Source organism: Cryptomeria japonica, chromosome 6 (assembly GCF_030272615.1).
Source record: "Cryptomeria japonica chromosome 6, Sugi_1.0, whole genome shotgun sequence".
NCBI lineage: Eukaryota > Viridiplantae > Streptophyta > Pinopsida > Cupressales > Cupressaceae > Cryptomeria > Cryptomeria japonica.
Window position 1 is genome coordinate 510,677,814 of NC_081410.1, and position 23,930 is coordinate 510,701,743.

Sequence of the window (23,930 nt, forward strand, 5' to 3'; positions counted from 1 at the left end):
CAGTTCACATAGCAATTTCTCATTTGCCATCGGATTTGCAGAGTTTTTTCTGAGTTTTCGCCAAGTTTTTGACAAGTCAAAAAAATTGGGCTTGCCAAGCACTCTCTGAGTCTTGAGTTTGCGATCTATGGTCTGAAGGATGTAATCCAACATGAGATACAAATTTTTTAACAATATAGATATAAATTAGGCTGTGGTGAAAGCTCTAATATACAGCAAAGAACTAGCCGTCAAGAAAGAATCACTAACAAGTTTTTGATATCATAGCACTCCAACAATTTTCCCTTCATGACCAATTGGGCTGTGATGTTTCAGCAAATGGAAAAAAAGAGGACCAAAAGTTTATGATTTAATTATTATTAAAATAATATTATATTTTTCTATAATGGTCATCTTTGTTGTCGTCTTAGTTGTCATCTTAAGTTCTTTATTTAGAGTCTTAGAGTTAGTCAAGTAGCCTCTATTTTTAGCGTTACTTGTAACTCTAGTTAAAGATTGTAACATCGTCTTGTAAGCTCTATTTAAGGAGCCTTCGTCTCCTTTGTTAATTCATTCAATTATTTTTCATAGTATCAAAGCAGGTCAATGGGGTTCTTTAAGATTTGGCGAATTTTTTAATAAAAATTGTGAGCCTCCTCCCTGGAACTTATTCCAGAAAAAAAAATTTAATCATTTTTTATGAAAAAATAACAATGCAATTTCGAAAGTTTTTTCTGGGCTTGGTGAAGGAGTAAAATTTTATTTTTTTTGGAAAATTTTATAATTCTAAAAATTCTCAAAGGAATTTTTTAGTGAAATTTTTTCTAAAATGTTTTTAGTGGAAAATCGAAGGCTTCTGTTCAAGGTGCTTTTTCATGGCCGTTTTCTAAAAATCGTGGTTTTCGCGGAGGGTTTTTCCTTTTATGTTGTTATGTGTTGTTTATCATCACAATTTATTAAATTATAAAAATTGAGGGCGTTTTCTTTTGTCATTGCGTGAAAGGTACGACGGCTCTAGTCTTTTTTTTTTCATATTTGTTTGAGCTATTATTTCCACGACCTATTTGTGATTTTCGCATTTTTCTTTTCTTTGGCGGCAACAGCGACATGACGTTTTTCCCTACGAATTTTCTACATCGACCGTTGGTGGTCTTCTTGCACATCTATTTTTTTTGCCTGTGCTTGTGTGTGTGCACAACACTTTTTTTTTCTATCTATCACGGACTGTGCGAGGGTTTGCAGTGTTTATGCCCTCTGTTCTGCGACGGTTTTTGGCTCTTGTTCTCTTTGTGCGGCCTCTGTAAATCACATGTATTGTAAACAAAGCGTGGGCCTATGAAGTAAAATCATGTGGGTTTGGCACGATTTGATCAAACGGTTCATTTCTGGGCCGCGCAATTAAGTGTTTTTTGGCTACCCGTCTGGTGGGTTTTTTAATATTTTATCCTTAGAAAAATTATTTTTGGATTTTCTGATTTTTTTGCCACAGAAAATCATGGAAGGGTTTTGATAATTTTCCTCAAAAAGTATTTTTGGCTTTTTATAATTTTTCCTCAAAAAATATTTGTTAGGTTTTATAAATTCTCTCCATAAAAATTTATTGGTGGGTTGTGGGTTTTCACGATTTTTTCCTCAAAAATTATATGTTTGGTTTTGATCGATTTTTCTCCTCAAAAATCGTGTATCAGTTGTAATTCGCGATCTTCGCGTGGGATTTTGTTATTCTGGGGTTTTACCGTTTTTCCACAAAACCGATGATTTGTAACCTCAGATCTATGGGTTTGTCGATTTTGTCCTCAAAAACCGTGTGTTCTATGTTGGAGGGTTTTTTAATTTTTTCCACAAAAAATTATGATGGGTTTCCTATTTTAGGGTTTTTACCCTTTTTTCCACAAAACGATAATTTGTAACTTCGATTTTGGAGGTTTTGCCAATTTTTCCTCAAAATCATGGTTTCAGGTTTCAATATTGTTACCCAACATCAAGTTGGATGGCTTTTGGTACTCTTGGTCATTAACATTTTGCAGATCCTAGGAGGGTCTCCGTAGCAACAGAGTAATCTGAAGAGAAAGGGCATCCTTTTTTGCATTTGTGATCAAAAGGCTTGCAATGTCTTTTGTAGGGTAGTGAGTACGATGACCATTAGGGAGGGTATTAAAATAATATTATATTTATTCTGTAACAGTCATCTTAGTTGTCGTCTTAAGTTCTTTATTTAGAGTCTTAAAGTTAGTCAGTTAGTCTCTATTTTTAGCATTACTTGTAACTTCAGTTAACGATTGTAACATCATCTTGTAAGCTCTATTTAAGGAGCCTTTGTCTCCTTTGTTAATTCATTCAATTATTTTTCAACTATGAGACACAAAATTCAATACAACCCATAAATGTGCAAAAAGAAAATTATTCTACATTGAGAGAGCACCAAACAAGGAAGAGGAACAAAACTTACAGCCAAAGATAGAAAAAGGGAAACCATTCTTAAGCTAGCCTACCATTTCTTGTCATGCTCTTTCAGGTGTCACCACTCCACAAACACTCAATGTAAAAGTATTCTTTGAGAAGTAGAGACTCACAATATTGATTGATAGATGATGGTTGTATGGTGAGATATTTAGGTAAGTGACCCAACCATGAATTAGAAATGGGCAATTGTAAGTTAGACAATTGAAGAGCACCATGTTTGCCATTCCCATAGGTAGTACCAATATAGTACAAAAGATTGTAATGACTTGCTAGAATGGCATCTACTGAGATAAATTTTCAGGACCTTTGCAGGCAAACTTTGGAGATAGCAGGGAAAAAGTGTGCAAATAGTTAGCCCTCATCAAATAACCAAGTTGTCAAAAAAGGCTCTTCATGATTTAAGGCACAAATATAATCATTACAGCTTTGGCCTTTGATAGCTCAAGGTATCACCACCAGCAAATCCGAAGGCAGTGACTGACAAACATTTGGTGGTCTTTGGGAAGATCCTAAGGGTCTTCTCCCAAACCAAGACCATGATCATGCCCCACAACTTACTCTAAGGAGCCAACCCCAACATTAGACCTTAATGCTGCCAATATATATAGAAGGGTGAAATTGAAAAGATGGTGAACAAAATGGTAGAAGTTGGGATTATTCGTCACACTCGAAGGGTGTATTTATCTCTAGAGGTGATTGTTTGTAAGGATGACTATTAGGACCTCCATATTATTAAAATATGAAATTTGCATAATTACAAATCAAAGAGTAGATACATAATGTCATAACTCAACACAATGTTCAAATACACAAGACAAGAGATTTGTAAACCATAAGAAAATTATTTAAGTTACAAGAGACCACAAGATCATTTACAATGTATATATAAAAACATAACTGAATAATCATCCTAATAGGGACTCCCAACGTCTATCTCCTAGGATCACAACACGGGCGAGAACACTATCGGAGTGCTTTACCGCCCAACCGCGAAGCATTTACACTTCCTCGGAATTCTTTCTAACAGGAAGAACCACTTACCCTACACGAGGACATCTAGCGACTCAAAACTAACAGGGGATGGAATCTTGGTGCAACATGAAAATATCTGAGAAGCGTATCACCTATGACTATGCAGTCCTATTTCCATGATATGGCAAGAGGTAAGAAAAGAAATCAACATGCATCATATTGATTAAACAATTTGGCCAAAGATTTAAGCCGACTACCGGCAGGTAAATCAAGTGTCGAGATTTCCCCTCCCCTGTTGTTCCATATTCGGCACCCGTCCAATATACAATTTAAAACCCATTGAAAACACACTTACACATAATAAAACTCAGAAAAGCATACAAAGGCATGCAAGAATATATAAGTGCATACAAGAATACAAGAGAGCATTCACAATGCAACATACAAGGCATAACCACAAGTTTACTATCAAGAATTGAATTTATCTTCATTCGAAGTGTTCTAAAAGATAAGCATATCTCTATCATTTGTATAAGTACATAACATTGTAATAACATAATTATGAATCACTAGAGAACATTGTCACATCCTAATACCATGAGCCAAAGTAGTTTTATGATCTTTAGTATATAAACACTGATATTGAACACTATTCTATTAAATAGGTCTACATCCACACACAAAGTATTGTTCCAATATCTCTTTTCAAAACTTAACCTTATTCTTCAATACTCTACCATGAAGGAGGTGAGAGTGCTCCATTCAATTTTCTTATAAGATCTAGTTTTAAAAGTGTTGGTGTTGGAAATAAGCCACACCCAGACCAACAATGGACTAGTCCAAGAGGGGCCAGTAGCTCAGTGGTAGAGCACTCCAGTGGGGTATGGAAGGTCCTAGGTTCGAGTCCTAGCTGGTCCATGTCTCAACAAGATATTAGAGCCAGGTCCAAGCTAGAAGCTCCAAGCACATGAGAAGTGTGGCTTAAGGGGGGGTGTTGGTGTTGGAAATAAGCCACACCCGGACCAACGATGGACTGATCCAAGAGGGGCCAGTAGGTCGGTGGTAGAGCACTCCAGCAACGTATGGAAGGTCCTAGGTTCGAGTCCTAGCTGGTCTATGTCTCAACAAAAAGTAGCTCTTATTATATTATCATGGTTCCGACATGACTTTCTATTTAAAGGGATTCTTTAATGCAAAAAATGCCTTAGTATTATTACTAGCTTCACAATATAATTCTTATAGAATATATTCTTATCTCTGAGATTTTCATAATGTCACTTCTTGCATCCACAAAATAAGTGCCTCTATAAATTATTTAAGAGGCTCTTATGATTCTTCTATATGGAAAGTGATTATTAAAATCATATGCTATGATAAATAATCTTGACTTGGATAAAAGACATCTGATTCATTATTTAGTGAATATCATATTAGATGAGAGATTACTAAAATAATCCAATTCTTTCACTATCTTTTCTTAAGTATTAGTAGAAATAACATATTTTATGTTATAATCAAGTACTCTTACAAGTGTTTATATGACTTGTTCAAGATAACTTCATTTCCCTATTCTATAGAATAATATTCAATCTACTTAGTCAAAAGATGTGTTCTATAACAATAGAAAGACTAGAACTTATGATCTCTAAATAAAGATAAATACACCTTAACCATTGCACCAATAACTCCTCCTTAAATGCAACAGCCATTACCAACCTTATAAAATATTCCAAAACTGAGACCACAATATACATGTTCTTAGAATCCAAGGAGTGGTGGGATTCAATCTCATGACGTTTAATTCAAAATGGTGGACTTAACCATTACGCCAGATGTCTTGGATTAATGTGTTCGACAGGATAAACCATAATATATTGTATTGACTGCAGAATTAAGAGAATTGAAACCCGAAACCTCTCACTCTAATGTATGCAGTTGTGACCACTATACCGGACGAATTTAGATGTTAACAGAGGCTCATCAAATAATAATGTAGCCTGTTGAAGGATAAGCATATATATATATATATATAAGAGACAGACCAAAATGGGTTCCCTACAGCTGCTGCTTCAATCTTTCACTATACTTGAGGGATAAGTAAATTTACAAATGTAGAGTTTTTAGAGATTCGAGATTCTTGAGCTCAAGACATGATTTTACAGCCCTTTAAAATATATATATATATATAGGTTGCGACTTAGAAAAACGATTGCTTTCAGGCGTGAGTGCGACGAGTGATTAATGCCTGGAAATTGTTCTCAGACATGTGGACTGTTTTCATCATTCAAGCATGGCAACGGTCTTGATGAGGTTACCAGTGAAGCTAAATGATATAATCTGATAAATAGTCTTGCACTACCATAAATTGCACTACTTAAGATATCGAGTAATAAGAGTGAAGGGACATCTATAACAACATATTAGAATGCAGATTTAAATCAAATGATATTATTGAAATTCAATTTGAATGCAAAATGTGGAAGCACAAAAAGGCATGTGAAATAGTTTGACAGAAATCCTCAAGGAGATGCCATCATGGAATGTAATGATTGCAGAGATTGGATTTGTTGAAGGCTTTAGATCTTTTCAGCAGAAATAACGGACAGGTATGAAGCCAAATACTTTGTCGGCACCGCACTGTCTGAGCCAAAATGGGAGCTTTGGAATAGGGTAATCTGTTAATGCATGATAGCCTCGGTAAGATAAATGATTGAATGAGAGATAAATGAAGTCTCTCATTCAATCATCTATCCTATCGGTAGACTATGATGAAGACTTCAAGCTATCGTTCCTTCATTTGATGATTATTCTTCGACTTATATACATTCAATCTTACTTGCAAATTCCGATCAATATTGGTTTCTTAATCAATACTTAAACTGCCGATAATTATCGGTTATAAATATCATAGCACAGAATACCGATTGGTGTCGGTTCACATTGAATCCATGAACACCGATTGTTATCAGGTTTAGTTTGTAACGAAATACACCGATTAGTATCCGGTGACTTACTTATGGTATACACGCCGATTAGTATCGGGTGATTTGCTTATGGTATACACGCCGATTAGTATTGGGTGACTTGTTAAATACACCGATCGGTAAATACAATGATAATTGAAAGGTGCGATCAAGTAATATCTTGATCGGTCATGTCTAATAGACATGACCGGTCAAGGTATTGCTTGATCCTCCTTGCATACATACATATATCAATCGGCATTTGTGAGAAGGACATTGAAATCGATAAATGCTCCTCCTCTATCTGCATCATACCAGATAATAATCAGATCCATTATTTAAGAAATAACATATACATCAAAGAAGATAACTAATCTTGAATATAACTTGCATTTTGGAAATTGAAAATCGAATAACATTTACATGGTATCAGAGCTATAGTTAAATCGAACCTGAGGCTATTCAATTTTGGGGAAAATTCAAAACAAGCATATATTCAACATCACATTTCTTCTAATGGCTAGCACTATCAGATTCCAAGATAGACTCGAAGGAGGTGATGACTTCTCAACATGGAAGTTCAGAATTCAGATGATTCTAAAAGAAAATGAAGTTGAATCATTTGTAAAAATTGAAACTGCAGAACCTGAGACTGAACCTAACAAAACAACTTGGAGAGAGGGAAATGAAAAGGCCATCAAAATCATAGTTGATGGGGTGAGAAAAAATATTATGCCTATGTTACCCCAAGTTTCTGGGACGGGGATGGTAGGGGACGGGGGTACGTGTTTCCGGGACGGTGATTTTTTTTGCCAATTTTGGGGACGGCTATATAAAAGTAGGGAAAATTAAAATTAATAGGGAATTTTAAAATATTCATACGAAAACGTGGATAAAACATGCACATATCCATTATAGAACCTTAACATATAAGAACTAGTAGAGTTCTTATGGCAAATTTGTGTTAAATTGAGAGTCAAAGTCAAATTGCTTATAGAATTCATTGTCTATATGCAGAATTTATGGGGACGTCCCCTAGGAGTCCCCTATCCCCAGGACGTCCCCGGGACAGGGACGACTGACAAAAATACCGGGGACGCGTCCCCAGGTAACATAGTATTATGCCCATCATAAGGAAACATGAAACGGCCTACAACATGTTCAAAGCACTTGAAGATGTATTTGAGATATCCAATGCAAGTAGAACCTTGGCTTTAAAAAGAGAAATAAATCATATAGCCATGATCAAAGGAGAATCAATCAATTCCTACTTCATGCGAATATCAGCCCTAAGGGATGAACTAGCAACTCTTGGATATGAGATCCAAAGCAAAGAATTAACACTCATTGCTCTAGATGGGTTGCCTAGTATATGGGAAACATTCGTCCAAGGCATTAGTGCAAGGGATGAATTTCCAAAGTTTGATAGGCTAAAGGCAGATTGTCTCCAAGAAGAATCAAGGTTAAATAAGAAAGGGATCAAGCAAAAGAATATAGATGAAGATCTTCAAGTCCTAAATACAAACTCAAACAAGAAAAGCAAGCAGAAACAATTTAGGAAGAGAAAAGGTCGTCATGGCAAGAACACCTTCAAGAAGGACCTTTCACAGATTCAATGTTACAGATGTGACAAATTTGAGCACTATGTTGCCAAATGTCCAGAAAGAGCCAAACAACAAGCCACATTTGCCAAAACAGGAAAATCTAAAAGGGAAGATGACTCCGAGAAGTATGTACTCTCTATTCAGCACTTACAAACCAAGCATCAAACAAGGTTAACTCCTGGGTGATCGACAGTGGCTCATCCAAACACATTACAGGGTTTAAAGAAGTGCTAGACTCCATGACAGAGGAGAATGATGAGGAAGTGACTATCAGAGATGACTCCACACATCCAGTCAAATGAGTTTGAACCTGCACCATCAAACTAAAGTCGGGCGTATCATTACAACTTAAAGGAGTACTATATGTCCCAGGCATCAAGAGAAGCCTAGTCTCCATATTAGCACTAGAGGATAATGGATACAGAGTGACCTTCATGGACAACGGAGTGTTGGCTTGGCCAAAGAATTCATCCATCAAGAAAGCTAAAACCATTGGTCAAAGACAAGGCTACTTCTATGAGCTGTGCACAGAGCCCAACCTAGCCCTAATCCATGAAACTACAGATGCTAATGAAGTTTGGCATAGACGACTAGGTCACCTGAATTTTAGAGCTTTATCATCAATGGGAAACCTTGTCACAGGCCTACCTAAATTAAAGCAATATCATTCAAGGGCATGCAAAGGATGTGCCCTAGGTAAAAATGCTAAGGGTGCTTTTCAAAATAGTACTAGGAAAACAAGTAAATTTTTAGAGTTAGTTCATTCTGATGTATGTGGACCTATGTCCGTACCTTCTTTAGGGGGATTTTTGTATTATGTAATATTTGTTGATGACTACTCTAGGAAAACTTGGATCTATTTTCTGAAGTGTAAAGAATCAGAAGAGATCCTCAATAGGTTTAAAGAGTTTAAATCACTAACAGAGAACTACTCAGGAAATAAAATTAAAACCCTAAGAACTGATAATGGGGGGGAATACACATCAGAATTATTTAAAGATTTTTGTAAAAATTCAGGGATTAAGAGGGAGTTAACAATACCTTATAATCCTCAACAAAATGGGGTAGCTAAGAGGAAAAATAGGACAATTGTAGAAGTTGCCAAAGCCATGATTCTTGATCAGAATCTAAATATCAATCTTTGGGCAGAAGCAACTAGCACTCTTGTATATATACAAAACAGATGTCCTCACTCCCATCTTGAAGATAAAACCCCTGAGGAAGTATTTACTAAATCAAAACCAGATATCAGCCACCTTAGGATATTTGGGTGCCCTGTCTATATTCATGTACCTAAGGAGAAAAGATTAAAATTAGAGCCTTCTGGAAAAAGGGGAATACTTGTAGGATATAGTGAAACCTCCAAGGCCTACAGAATCTATATACCTGGTCAGAGGAATATTGAACTAAGTAGGGATGTAATCTTTGAAGAAGACTTAGCCTTCAAAAGAGCCCAAAGCTCAATAGAACCTGAAGTCTATATCCCTACCCCTAGCATAGATGAAGACCCTGCTCCTGAGCTTCAGAGGGAGTCTTGAGGAAAATGAAAGTGAAACTCAAAACCCACCTAGAGAAAATTTCAAGAAAAGACCACTATGGGCCACCAAAACTATAGACGAAGCTCAGAGGTATGTTGCCCCTTCAGGAACTTTCAGAGAAAGCAAAAGGCCTAACAAACTTACCAACTACGTCGCTCTCCTGAATGATCTCTCAAAAGCAGTCTTTTGTAGCTCAGAGTTCCACCGAAGCCGAATACATCGCAGCTTCCATGGCTGCCCAAGAGGCAGTATGGCTTAGGATGTTGCTTGTGGGATTGTTTGGAGAGCCTATGAAACCTACTATCATACATTGTGACAATCAAAGCTGCATAAAACTTTTAGTAAATCCAGTGTTCCATGACAGATCCAAGCATATTGAGATTCCATACCACTATGTACGAGATATGGTAGACACGAATGTGATCCAATTAGAATATGTTTGTACAGGGGATCAAATTGTAGATATTCTGACCAAACCTCTTTCCAGAGTGAAGGTTGATCACTTCAGAAAAGGTTTAGGTATGATAGAAAGGTAATTTGCTTTGTAATCTGTATTTACATATCAATAAGATGTTTAATGTGTAAACTTCTTTGTCATGTTAGGACATTTTGGATTTTATCCCCTGGGTTCATATCTAAGAGGTGACGATCTCTCAAGATAATGAACACTTGTATGTAGACATTATAAGGTGACGATCTTATGATGTTCAAACCAGTTATCGTGTTGGATCTCTGGTATTTCATGGATGTGCCATGACTATGTTGTGGTAGAACATTTGTATAAGATGTTAGTGCACATACCACAACTTGGATGAGATGAGAATTTAATCATCCTCATATGTTTATCCTTAAGTATTGCATGTTTAGGCAATACTGATATCACGTGCTTAGGTGATATCTTGTCATCACAAGTTGATGTGATGAACGTTTGTATCACATGTTTAGGTGATATTTCATGTCATGTGATTAGGTGATATGATTTTCTGAAGAGTCAAATTATGTAAGCAATACTGACCATCATTTCAATTGTGATGCTTGATATGTTGTTTTTCATTTATCTTACCTAGCTAAGAGAAAGTGTTAATGCATGATAGCCTCAGTAAGATAAATGATTGAATGAGAGATAAATGAAGTCTCTCATTCAATCATCTATCCTATCGATAGACTATGATGAAGACCTCAAGCTATCGTTCCTTAATCTTACTTGCAAATTCCGATCAATATTGGTTCCTTAATCAATACTTAAACTGTCGATAATTATCGGTTATAAATATCATAGCACAGAATACTGATTGGTATCGGTTCACATTGAATCGTATGAACACCGATTGTTATCGGGTTTAGTTTGTAACTAAATACACCGATTGTGAACACCGATTGTTATCGGGTTTAGTTTGTAACTAAATACATCGATTGTGAACACCGATTAGTATCGGGTGACTTACTTATGGTATACACGCCAATTAGTATCGGGTGACTTGTTAAATACACCAATCGGTAAATACAATGATAATTGAAAGGTGCGATCAAGTAATATCTTGATCGGTCATGTCTAATAGACATGACTGGTCAAGGTATTGCTTGATCCTCCTTGCATACATATATTTATCAATCGGCATTTGTGAGAAGGACATTGAAATCGATAAATGCTCCTCCTCTATCTGCATCATACCAGATAATAATCAGATCCATTATTTAAGAAATAACATATACATCAAAGAAGATAACTAATCTTGAATATAACTTGCATTTTGGAAATTGAAAATCAAATAACATTTACATAATCAACATGCAACAAAAAGACTAGGGTAATCAACATGCAACAAAAAGGCTTTCCATAACCTCAACAGATACAAATGGCAGGTATAAAGTCAAATTCTGAACCTCTGAACAGAAGCAGGTGGGGTGAGATATTTGAGGAATAATGACTCCCAAAGGAATTTACCCCAATTCGCTATTGAATCTAGATGTATCTCAAATCTGTCAAAGGCTATAAGGTGTCGCAGTTAAAGAACCATACTTCTAAATAAATATAAGACCAGAAAATATATAAGGCTATTATCTGTAACCATAAACACAATAAAGGCCATAAAAGGTACATGCACTTTGTATAGGAGAAGGATCAAATCTACAAACTTAGAATATCCGAAACAAAGCAGGAGATTACTGGTAATGCTCAATGAAGCTGTCTGAAAATAGAACATATGCTTACTCAACAAACTATAAGCTAGATATGGACATCCTTATACAATATTTTTCATATGGATTGAGACTCAAGCACTGCTGGTGATTAGTTGTCCCTCATCATAGATCGATTCATATATTCATGGTCAATTAGTTGTTTTAAAAGGGTTCGGGACAAAGATAAAAGTTATGAACCAAAACCAAAACAAGGAATAAGGTATAAGGAACCATAATTATATCAATCAGAACCAAAACAATGGTGCATAGTATGTGAAAACGGCCTGCTACACAATTACCTATTGCATGCGATGGGATCATCATCTCATTCAAAATAAGATGCACATGCCAGAGTGAAATCATCAATCAGGTATAAATGATTTCTTTACTGTGTGGAGATAACAGAACGAGAATCTACGACTTTGAATTCACAACATGGATTCTTTTTTTTTAAAAGGTTGTAGAAACTCTTATGTAAATAACTAAGCAGATATTATATACACTTCTTTGTTTAGGTTTGAACTCCAATAAAAATATAGGTTAGTCATCAAAGAGAGTGGATTCTTTAAAAATAAATGAGAAGTTCTATATGCATACCTCTGATCCAGCTTTCTTTTCCACTTCACCTTATCACCTTTTTTCAGCGTCTATCTACCCTTCCAATTTCATGAAATACCCCCTGATGAGATCTCCACGTCTTCCTCTAATACACCCTGATGATTGACATATCCAGGCTTCCTAAATGCACAAAATCTTCACCAAACTCCTTCATGGCTGCGTTTCCCCAACTTTGGGAAGAACCATAAACTCTCCCTGGAGCTCAGACCGCTACCCAGGTGTTGTCAAAAATACTTTTTGTGTCCATAACCATCTCGTCTTAGACAATTCTCCATGTGAATTCCACATGCCTTTTGTTACGCCTAAGAAGGCTCTAATTGCAATTCAACTTCGACTTCCTCACGCCCCCACTAGCACATTGATTGAATGCAAAACATGCAGAAACATCCTCTTAAATTTGAAACTCCCACTCACACCACCTCTATTCCTATTGTTGACTACCATCATGCATAAAATGCGTCTAAAGTACCCCTCGAAACTCTGATTTTTTTAATGAAAGTATTAATTATATTATAACTTAAATAAATAATTAAGTTTTTGCAAAATTATCAAATAAAATTAATTTCAAATATTCATTTTCATTTTATGAAATCTCAAATTGGTATGTGTATGTGTGTGTTTTTCTTTTCTTCAAATATTTTCATAGACATTCATAATCAAAACTATAATACTTCATCTATTTCTGTTAATTTTAGTACTTCCAGACTAGATGAAACTTAAAAAATCAGAATTTGTTTCTAACTAGGTTAATTAGATTTATTGGTTTTCAGATTTAAGCATAGTAAGAAATGAATGCAAAAGAGACAAGACAAAGTTGCCTTGGGAAAACCTCCTAGGAGGAAAAACCCAGCTAGAAAAGATCCTCAGATCTGATTATGGTTTTAGATTCAATTGACAATTACACACTTATCTGGAGTATAGAAGTTGCAATCACAAGGAAGATGATATAGAAGACTACACAGCTAGGTTGTTGACAGTGATCATGATTTACAGTCCTTCTAACTTGTCTTGCTGTGCATGCACCTTTTAACTAGTTCACAGTCCTTTGCTTGAGCCTTCAATGGAGATCCCTGTCTTTGATGATAACTTGTGATCACCAATTAGATCTGCTGCACATACATGGAGTTCACTGTGATCACCAATTAGATCTGCACATACATGGAGTTCACTGTGATCACCAATTAGATCTGCACATACATGGAGTTCGCTGTGACCTAACTGATAATCTGCTGCCTATGAATGAAGTTCGATGTGATCTGCTGCTTGCAAAGGAGTTCACTACCCAAGAAGGATATATTTCACATTTACTTGAAACTGCATTAATGATATTGTGAGAGGTATATGTCTTATTTATAGGAGAGCAACCACTCCTAATCAAGTCGGCTTATGATGAATTAATAACCTTTAATTTATTTGCATCACTTTAACCGAAACCCTTTATTAGATAGGGTCGGCCCTATTCATGTAAGCATGTTATCTTGCACGTAGCATGGTATTGAGGAGTAGCGTGATGTTAAGGAGTGTGTGATGTATAGGGCCCAGCCCTAAGAGTGGCGTGTGGGATGAGAAGGGCCCAGCCCTAAAAGTAGCGTGTGAGAGGAGAAGGGCCCAGCCCTTGGCGGATTCCAATGTTGCCTTAAGGCAATTGGAATCCGCATTCTACCTAGTTACAATCAACACTCCCTCTTAACTAGGGAGAAAGATAATCTTACAACCTGGTTACAAGATTAGGGCCCCGCCCTAAGTAATACATACAATATTTAAATTGTAATTTGAACTTAGCTGTCAACTTCAAATATTTCTGAGAGAGGATCACAAATAGTAGCCACAAATAGTAGCCCATAGTATCCATCTTGTACTGCCTGTGGAGAGTGGATGCACACTTGCAAGTCATGAATACACGCACAATTATTCATGCACATCATGCCATCAATCGCGTATATCCATCATACATTGTCTTTACCTCAGTCTTCTCCCAACGAAAAATGTAACATCATAATCTTCCATCTTGCACCCAAGCATAGAGTGGAGATACATAATCATTGCTCTCCATAAGCATGGAATGAAAATATAGTCCTCCATCTTGCACACAAGCAAAGAATGGAATAAACATAATCGAAATATTTTAGTCTCCCATCTTACACATAAGCATAGAATGGAACTACATAACATAATCTTCCAGCTCGCACACAAGCATAGACTGGATCCACCTTACATTGCCCGCAGAGGGTGGAGAGGATCTTTTCTACCATCTTACATTGCCTGCAGAGGATGGTTAACAATTATACTTCTCCCTGAGAAGATTACAATACCATCTTACATTGCCCGCAGAGGATGGTTACCAATTACACTTCTCACTGAGAAGATTACAATACCATCTTACATTGCCCGCAGAGGATGGTTTAACATTTACAATACCATCTTACATTGCCCGCAGAGGATGGTTACTAATTACACTTCTCCATGAGAAGTTTACAATACCACCTTAAATTGCCCGCAGAGGGTGGTTGATACAACACAATGTATCACAGAGGTTGAGACTCTCTCTCAACCAAGGCGGTGTTCTCCATAGCTCCAAGTCTATCTCAAGCTTCAAGAGACTTGGTGAGAACATCTGCAACACAGGATTGTCCTGCCATAAAACACTGAATTGTCAGGTATCACTATACAATTCTAATAATAAATCAAAACAGCATAACAAGAATTTTGAGAAACCACACTGCTTCTCTTGATGCAACACTTGCAACAATGTATTTAGCTACAGTAATACTTAATGCAACTGAGGACTGTCCCTGTAGGTCCAAGAGATTGCAGCGGGTGAATGCTTGAAGTGTTTTCCTTGTCCGTAACACTTCTTGACCAATCTAAACCTAAGCAGCTTCAGCCCATAATCAATTGTGTCTTGCAAACATCAAAATATGCTTGCTTGCAACAATATGCTTAGCTGAAGCACTCGCCAATCAACCTGCCTCTATTCAGATGAATCTACAAGATCATAGTTGGCTGCAGACATACTCAACTTCTTCAAGTTAGTTTCCATATAAGTTTATAATCCATAATTCTGACACAACAATAGAAAACTTGACTTAGAATAATTTCATTAGATCCTTGCCACACTTCTAACCTAGAAGTAATGCATTTTAGGTTTAGATCTTCTATCTCAATTCTAAGCTAATTCTTTCTTATATTAAATCATGAGACTATCTTTATGTCAGAGTTTGATCATCAGAATTAACATTTCAAATACTTTAAGGAACAGGTTAGAATCTATACAAAAACCCTAGGCTTACCATTTACTCTTTCATACCAAGAGTTTTATTGAAGGTCATAGGGCTCTCTCTTAATCCTCAATATCAAACTGATAGCCAAGCATCATAGATCATAATTATTCATAAACAAGGATGAGAAATGCCAACTTCACCTTTTATGAATTGGACCCATGGTGCAATTATGATCAGGACATATCCTCAAACTTCTTCTAATTGAGTGAGAAGATCCTTATGCCTTACTTCAAAGCTCCCTCTGAAGTCACATCAATCCAAGCTTATGGATTTCTGATGTCAGTAAGGCCTTGCTCCTCGACATACATCACCTACTATATGAGGTTATATAAAAATGACCTTGGGTGAGGATCACAACATTCATGATAAGTTAGATGCGTTCTTTTAACAGTATAACCAATGATCCATAGAATGTTGAGACAATACTTATATGACACAAATTAAAAGAGCCAGCCCGTAACACATAACCTTGAAAACTTGTACATCACCATACTTCACACTTCATGATAGTAAATACTCAACTGAAAAGTCAGTTTTATGTAACTATTATAGAATCATTCAATTAATAGTCAAAAACTCAATCAGATCATAGGTGAGGAAGTAATAATAGAATGTTTACAAGAAGTATACTTACCAATGAAGATACTAACCAAGCAATGATAGTGAGAGCCTATACTTCTATGAATCAATAGCAATTAGTAAGCTACAGTATATAATAAAATAATTCTGATAAAGGATTTCAGATCAACCTCTAGATATCCAACAGCAAATACAAGCATTGAACAATAAATTCCTAACGCACTTATTTATGGCATTAATGAATACTTCATTTACTCAATTAGCAGCGATACTTATGTAACTGGCTTATTTTCCCTTACGCACATAGATAAAGGCACACACAAATTAAACGAAGTTCAAAACAGAGAGGAAATATTCAAGTTCACAATGTCTTTACAAATATATGAAGTTCAACTTTTCTTCTTTGTTTTGATCTCACTCATTGGAACAATTAAGCACTAGATATTTAATGTGGGCATACTTCCATATTTAATTTTAGTATTTAATTGATCAAGTCATAGACACGCATGTACACAAAATTTCCCCTACTAGGTTTAGGTCTATTTTAACCATAATTTAATCTATTTCAAAATACTTATGACTTCAATTAATTTATCAATTATTAATAAGTAAATTGTTCATTTACCATACTAGAGAACTAATTATATCATACTAGATAATTAATTTTATCATCCATAATTCTTAATGCAAGAGTCAACCTACGTTACTACTTCAATTCTAAGGAAGAAGGGGATGGCTATGTTACCAAAGCGCTCAAAGACCAAGATACAATAGGCTCCCTCAAGGTTTACAGTTCCAAGCCCTTACCCTATCTTGGGACCATACCCTCAAAGTTTACGGGATGCTGATCCTTACCCTATCTTGGGAATCATCCTATTGATTGGATTTAGACTGCCCCTCTTTGGAAACAACTCCATTCTCAACTTTCTTAAATATTGACAGTAGTAACAAGTATTAGGCTACAAGTATACTAACTTGTCATGTATTATGAATGAAATTAAGTATAACTGTCATACGTATTGCAATCCATATTAATATTATTATTAAATTCTGCATAAGATCATTATTAGGTATCATATATTAAGCATGCACTAAGCACATCCCCATGCATACCACCAAGAACAAAGATGTTACTACCTGTAACTTAAAAATAGTTATGATCCAATCCGATCCGAGGTGATATCACTGGATGCTTTGATTTCTTTCCTTTATGTCTCTCAATATGAGGGAGAGGTCACACCTCTTCATCATGTATGTTCTTTGGCAAGAGACACACCCTTTCACAATCAGATCTGCAACTCTTATTTAAATCAGATCTTAACCACTACATAAAGTTGCAACCAAAAATAATAAGCCCTTAACAACAATCTTAATTAACCAAGCATCCTCTTATAATATTCGGTTTAACAAGGACTAAAATAGAAGATTCGTTCATTTAACATTTAATGTTTTCATTGTTATTGAGAGATCCTTATATTTACAAACATGTCATCAAAGAAGGAAAGGACAAGAGACTGAAATTACATGATTAAATCTGATCGCTGGTTAGTACGAACCTATCTCGGATATTTCCATCAAGCCTATCTTCAACTTCCAGCCCCATTAACCTGGCCTGTGAATGAGACAACAATCTGGAAATAAAGGAGTACTAATTCTGAAAATTGAAGGTTGATCTAGCCTATAGCTCTGATACCATGTTAATTTTAGTACTTTCAAATTAGATGAAACTCAAAAAATCAGAATTTGTTTCTAACTAGGTTAATTAGATTTATTGGTTTTCAGATTTAAGCATAGTAAGAAATGAATGCAAAAGAGACAAGACAAAGTTACCCTAGGAAAACCTCCTAGGAGGAAAAACCTAGCCAGAAAAGATCCTCAGATCTGATTATGGTTTTAGATTCAATTGACAATTACACACTTATCTGGAGTATAGAAGTTGCAATCACAAGGAAGATGATATAGAAGACTACACAGCTAGGTTGTTGACAGTGATCATGATTTACAGTCCTTCTAACTTGTCTTGCTGTGCATGCACCTTTTAACTAATTCACAGTCCTTTGCTTGAGCCTTCAATGGAGATCCCTGTCTTTGATGATAACTTGTGATCACCAATTAGATCTGCTGCACATACATGGAGTTCACTGTGATCACCAATTAGATCTGCACATACATGGAGTTCGCTGTGACCTAACTGATAATCTGCTGCCTATGAATGAAGTTCGATGTGATCTGCTGCTTGCAAAGGAGTTCGCTACCCAAGAAGGATATATTTCGCATTTACTTGAAACTGCATTAATGATATTGTGAGAGGTATATGTCTTATTTATAGGAGAGCAACCACTCCTAATCAAGTCGGCTTATGATGAATTAATAACCTTTAATTTATTTGCATCACTTTAACCGAAACCCTTTATTAGATAGGGTCGGCCCTATTCATGTAAGCATGTTATCTTGCACGTAGCGTGGTATTGAGGAGTAGCGTGGTGTTAAGGAGTGCGTGATGTATAGGGCCCAGCCCTAAGAGTGGCGTGTGGGATGAGAAGGGCCCAGCCCTAAAAGTAGCGTGTGAGAGGAGAAGGGCCCAGCCCTTGGCGGATTCCAATGTTGCCTTAAGGCAATTGGAATCCGCATTCTACCTAGTTACAATCAACAATTTCTTCTAGGTATCAAATATTGTATTTGCCATTTTCAAATAACTAAAAAAAAAATAGCTAATTTTAATAAATTTTAAGTACATGGATAATTAAGGGTTGTGATAATGACAATTGGTGCATGTGTGAAGACTATCAGGAGCTCAATAAGCTTACTGTTAAAGATAAGTTTCATGATCTTGTCATTGATGATTTGCTTGGTGAATTAAATGATGTTGCCTTCTTTACTAAACTAGACCTCAAATCAAGGTATCAGCAAATCAGAATTAGAGAACAAGACATTCTAAAGACTGCATTCCATACATGAGGGTCATTGTGATATTTTGGTCATATTTTTTGGTCTTAAAAATGCCCATGCACATTTCAGTGTTTACTGAATTCTATATTCAAGCTATTTCTCCATGAATTTGTATGAGTGTTCTTTGATGATATACTTATTTGTAATAAAACTTCGGAGGAACATCTCCAACATGTGGAGTTAGTACTGCAGTTGTTGAAGCAACATCAGCTTTTTGACAAGCCTCTGAAATATTCATTTGGTGAGCAGAAAGTGAAGTATGGAGTCATATAGTTTCTAAACCTTGGTAAGATCAAGGCCATGATGGACTACCAAAATCCCAAAAGACTCAAAATTCATATACCCAAAGGTATATGGAAGCTAAGATGTACATGAGAACAACATGGTCCAAGAAAAATGGTACAAAAAGGTCTCAGATCTGTCTGATGGTAATATCTACTCACAAGAGAGTCTAAAGCAAAAAACATGATCGCTCATATGACAATGCAATCCTTGGGTCAGAGTTTTAGTCAAACAATAAACCACCAGAAGAAGAGAGGAATAGTGAAAGAAGACAACTATAGGAAAAAATGTCTACAATCTCCGCATTGCTCCAGCCTCTATAGTCCTTGAATATATCTCAAGGGCATCACTTCCCAAGTAACAAGAGGGTAGTCTTGTCAAAGGTTGCATTTAGTGCACTAGAAAGGGGTTTAAGAACCAAAATTTTGTTGCAATCAATGCTATGTATATCAGGTTCCCTACAAAAAGATTTAGTACTTAACAACAAAATAAGCTTAAATATTTATAGTGTTACTATTATTGGGTAAATATCAATGTTTATTGGGTAAGTATTATTGGGCAAGTATGCCCAAACCCTAATCTAAACCCTCAAAATTTTCTAGTCTTAAGATTAAAATCAGGGCATACATAGTAACCCAAAATGAAAAAACCTGACCCTGAACAAATAAAAATTTTAAGATTTTAAATTATGATGTTTTCAAAATTATTATAATTTATTCAAATTTAACATAATATAAATATTGTTTTATTTTTAAGGATTTATTACTTATATTTTTTTTAAATCAAATTTATGTAGGGTGAATTTAATATTTAATAATGATATTTTTTTCAATAAGCAGCTTTAAGGTGGACCACCCTTCTTTGTGATAATTATCTCTAGGTGACTTGGTGTTCCTAAGGATCATTGCACAATTCTATCTATAATCTCTTTTGCAATAACACGTGGAAAGAAATCAACAAAAATTTCAATCACAACCAAAAAATCTTCTTTAAGGATGAAAGTGGCGATGATAGTGAAACCAAGACCCTTCTTTAAAATGTTTAAAGTGGATTTGCTACTTGCGACATCATAGAGGTCAACAACAATTTTATTCACCCAATCTTCAATTTAAAAATGTGAGTGGAGCCCACTTAGTTGTGTTACCTATGAGGTGTAAAACCTTAGACATCTTACAAAGCAATAATTTGAAGGAAGGGTCAAAACATTAATAGTGCCCTTCCCTCCCATTGCACGTGAAAATGAGCCAATTTACAACCTTAGACTTCTTCTTAGGAGGCAAGGGATTAGAGGAAAGGATCAAAATGTCAATTCACGTGATAGATGCATCCAAGTTCAAATAGGAAGTGTTGATTTGGGGGTCATGCAAGCTAAAAACAGATTAGGTTAGGGTTTTTAGACTGCATGGTAACATTAAATAAAGTATCATATTGGGAGTTGAGGGAGCCCCACTCATGTAAAACCAAAGTGTCGTGGCTTAAAAAGTCTGAAGTCATAATCCCATACTAAAACATTTTTGAATTATGCAAAGCCAAAACGAAACATTGAAATAAGAACCATAACAATCAAATTGGAAAATCTTAGATAATGTCTAGAGGAAAGAGGACCAATGGCCATGGAGAAATGTATGCCTTGCACAAGGATGTTATATTCATCGTGCAAATGATCAGCTCCCATAGTCCATAAGTTATTAGACCGAGCTTGCACACTCCAGCATTTAGATGGTCCCCATGGGCAGTTCTTGTTAGTTGAGGAAGGGGTAATATCCTCCCCAGTGAAAATCTTTTGACTTTAAATTCTTCCCATTATCCCACTGTCGCATAATCCCCTTTTCTCCACCAGTTTCAGCTCCATTTTATTCCTGGGAACTACTTTCTCCCACATAAAATCCCAAAAGGGCTACAGGGATGGTAGAAATCTTCTGCCGGTAGATGTTAAAGTAAGAGGTCTACATGACTGATGCACAAGAGGTGAGTTATAAATCAGAACATATAGCATCAGACTCTACCAATGACAAAGGAGCAGCACTTTTAAAGCTGTGCCATAACAGCAATTCTTAGGGGTTTTGCTGCTGTCCCTGTGCTGAAAAACAAGAATATCTATAGGCTATCAGTTTGTGGGCTTCTTCTTTGTGAGAGATGCAAACTTCCTTTATTGCCCTGTCTCCCAGAGTGATTTCAAACCCTCCACTCTAGCATGTGAAGAAACATCCAAGCTGATTCAGATATCAACCAGCAAGGAGACGGCTCATTCAAGGTGCAGGTGAACCAGTCTAGCACTGCTTATAACCGATTGCAGCAGCGTGAAATTAAGAGATGACCATGGTAGGTCAATGGGAATAGAGGTTGCAGCAGTTAACAATAGAATGTTCTAGGAAGAGGAACTCACCCATTCAAAGATATAATTGTTATGATAATTCCACAGGCGACATGATGATGCAAACTGACTCCTACAAATTAGTAGGCACAACAGACCGATTCCTCGGAACCAGGAGATGAGTCTTAGAAGTGGTTAATAATGTAGTCAGAAATAACTGCTGCAACATGGTTACTAAAAATAGAATTAGAGTTCTGTTAGAAGGTGGTGGCTTTAAGAGAAAAAGAAGGATATTAGACTAGAGATTTGTAACGATACAGGAGAGAATAGATAGAAGAATTGGAATTTGAGATATTGAAAATATTTTCTTGGTTTATGGAACCGTATCTTCTGAATCTGCTACCTGTTTCCTAAGTGCTCGTATCTTGTTAACCCTTGCTTACATCATTATCTGTCTGTTTCCTTCCATAACTGTTTGCTGTGAGTAGCAAAAAGGATATTGATTGTTTCTATATAGAGCAAGTCTGTGATGTTGGAGCAGACCCACTGCATCGCATGAGATCCAAAGAAAAGAAAAAATCACCTTGCTGTCCCAGCATCATTTTAAAAATGCTAAGTCTACAATCCTCTTAGACAATTTTATCCTCTCCTTCACAAAAAGCACAATTCCATCCCTTAAAGGGTATCGATAACAATCATTGAATTTTGACAGTCTGTTATGATGAAATAAAAGAGCCTTTTGGTGAAAAGCTGTGTGTTTATTTTCATCAACATTTTGCATCACATTCTGCAATCCATCATCAGGATAACCAAACGATGTGGGTATTGCAGGAACAGCCCAATATACTTTGAGAAGCCAAGAGGATGCAGGGATCAAATAAGATTATAAACTCAAAATGATGATAATAAGGAGTAAAGCACCAAAAACGTTATACTCGAATGCATGTCAATGTATGATTTATTTCTGTAAATGAATATGTTGTACTTGGATACATGTCAACTGCACTTCAGAATTCGCTTACACTCAGATGTTATGCATGCAAGAACTTTAAGGTGAGGGTAAATTTGTTTCAAAATGGGAATTAACTTGTGTTGTTCTCATAATTCTGCCATACAATTGATTTGACAGTAATTTTTCAGCTAAAACAAGGTATTACAGGGTATAAAATTTGAAGCCTTAAATTAACTTGAGTTACCTCCTCAAAATTTTATATTCCTTGTTAAAGTGTTTTATCTGTATTCAGTGTATTGATTACATTAAACATCCTCTCTTAGAAAAATATTGAAAGGCAGTGAGGATTTTTTGTTCTTTTCGGATCATGGGACATTTAGAAGTTTGTCCTAGCGACTGACCAAACTCATCCAGGCCTAAGTAACTGAATCAGAATTGGAAGAACAGGCACGTGAGTGTCGTACACTGATATAGCAAAAAAAAGTGAGGGCTGGATATATTCTATTTCTAGGTAACTCTGTACAAAAAACATATAAAAAATCGTGTATATATATGTTACAGGATATATAATTTGAAGCTTTCAATTAACTTGAGTCACCTTCTCAAAAAAATTATATTCCTTGTTAAAGTGTTTTATCTGTATTGATTACATTAAACGTCCTCTTAGAAAAATACAAAGTTGAAAGGCAGTGAGGGTTTTTGTTCTTTTAGGATCATGGGACATTTAGAAGTTTGTCCTAGTGACTGACCAAACTCATCCAGGCCTAACTTACTGAATCGGAATTGGAGGAACAGGCACGTGAGTGTGGTACTCTGATATAGCAAAAAAAAAAAAGTGAGGGCTGGGTATATTCTGGGTAAATCTGTACAAAAAACAGTATTTTTATATACAGTTTTTGTCTAATTTATTACTATTTATTAATTTAATATTAAATTAAATTTATATTAAATACAGTATGATAAGTTATATTAGTATATGATAAAAATGCATTATGGTCAATACTAAATGTACATTATGATAAAAACAATATGCATATCTTAACAGTATATAAATTTGTATTACTCTTGTAAATATTACAAAATAAAAACAGATATATAAAATTACATTATGATTAATAATAATATTTAATTGTAACTTCCTTACCTCTTTCATACTGTATAAAGTTACACACATAAGATAAGATATACATAGGTGTAGATTTAGGCTTAGTGTTATTTGTTACAACATATAAAGTTACAATATTGTATTAAGACT

At 35.7% G+C, this 23,930-nt stretch overlaps 1 protein-coding gene and 1 non-coding gene across 3 annotated transcripts in view; one reads left to right on the forward strand and one right to left on the reverse strand.

Annotated features, from left to right (window-relative positions):
- LOC131052770 (uncharacterized) overlaps positions 1 to 23,930 on the reverse strand; it is a 112,263-nt gene that overhangs the window by 78,381 nt on the left and 9,952 nt on the right. The gene's annotated exons all lie outside the window — the stretch shown is intronic.
- TRNAP-GGG (transfer RNA proline (anticodon GGG)) lies at positions 4,261 to 4,332 on the forward strand. The gene has a single exon. It is a non-coding gene; the product is annotated as a tRNA-Pro (tRNA).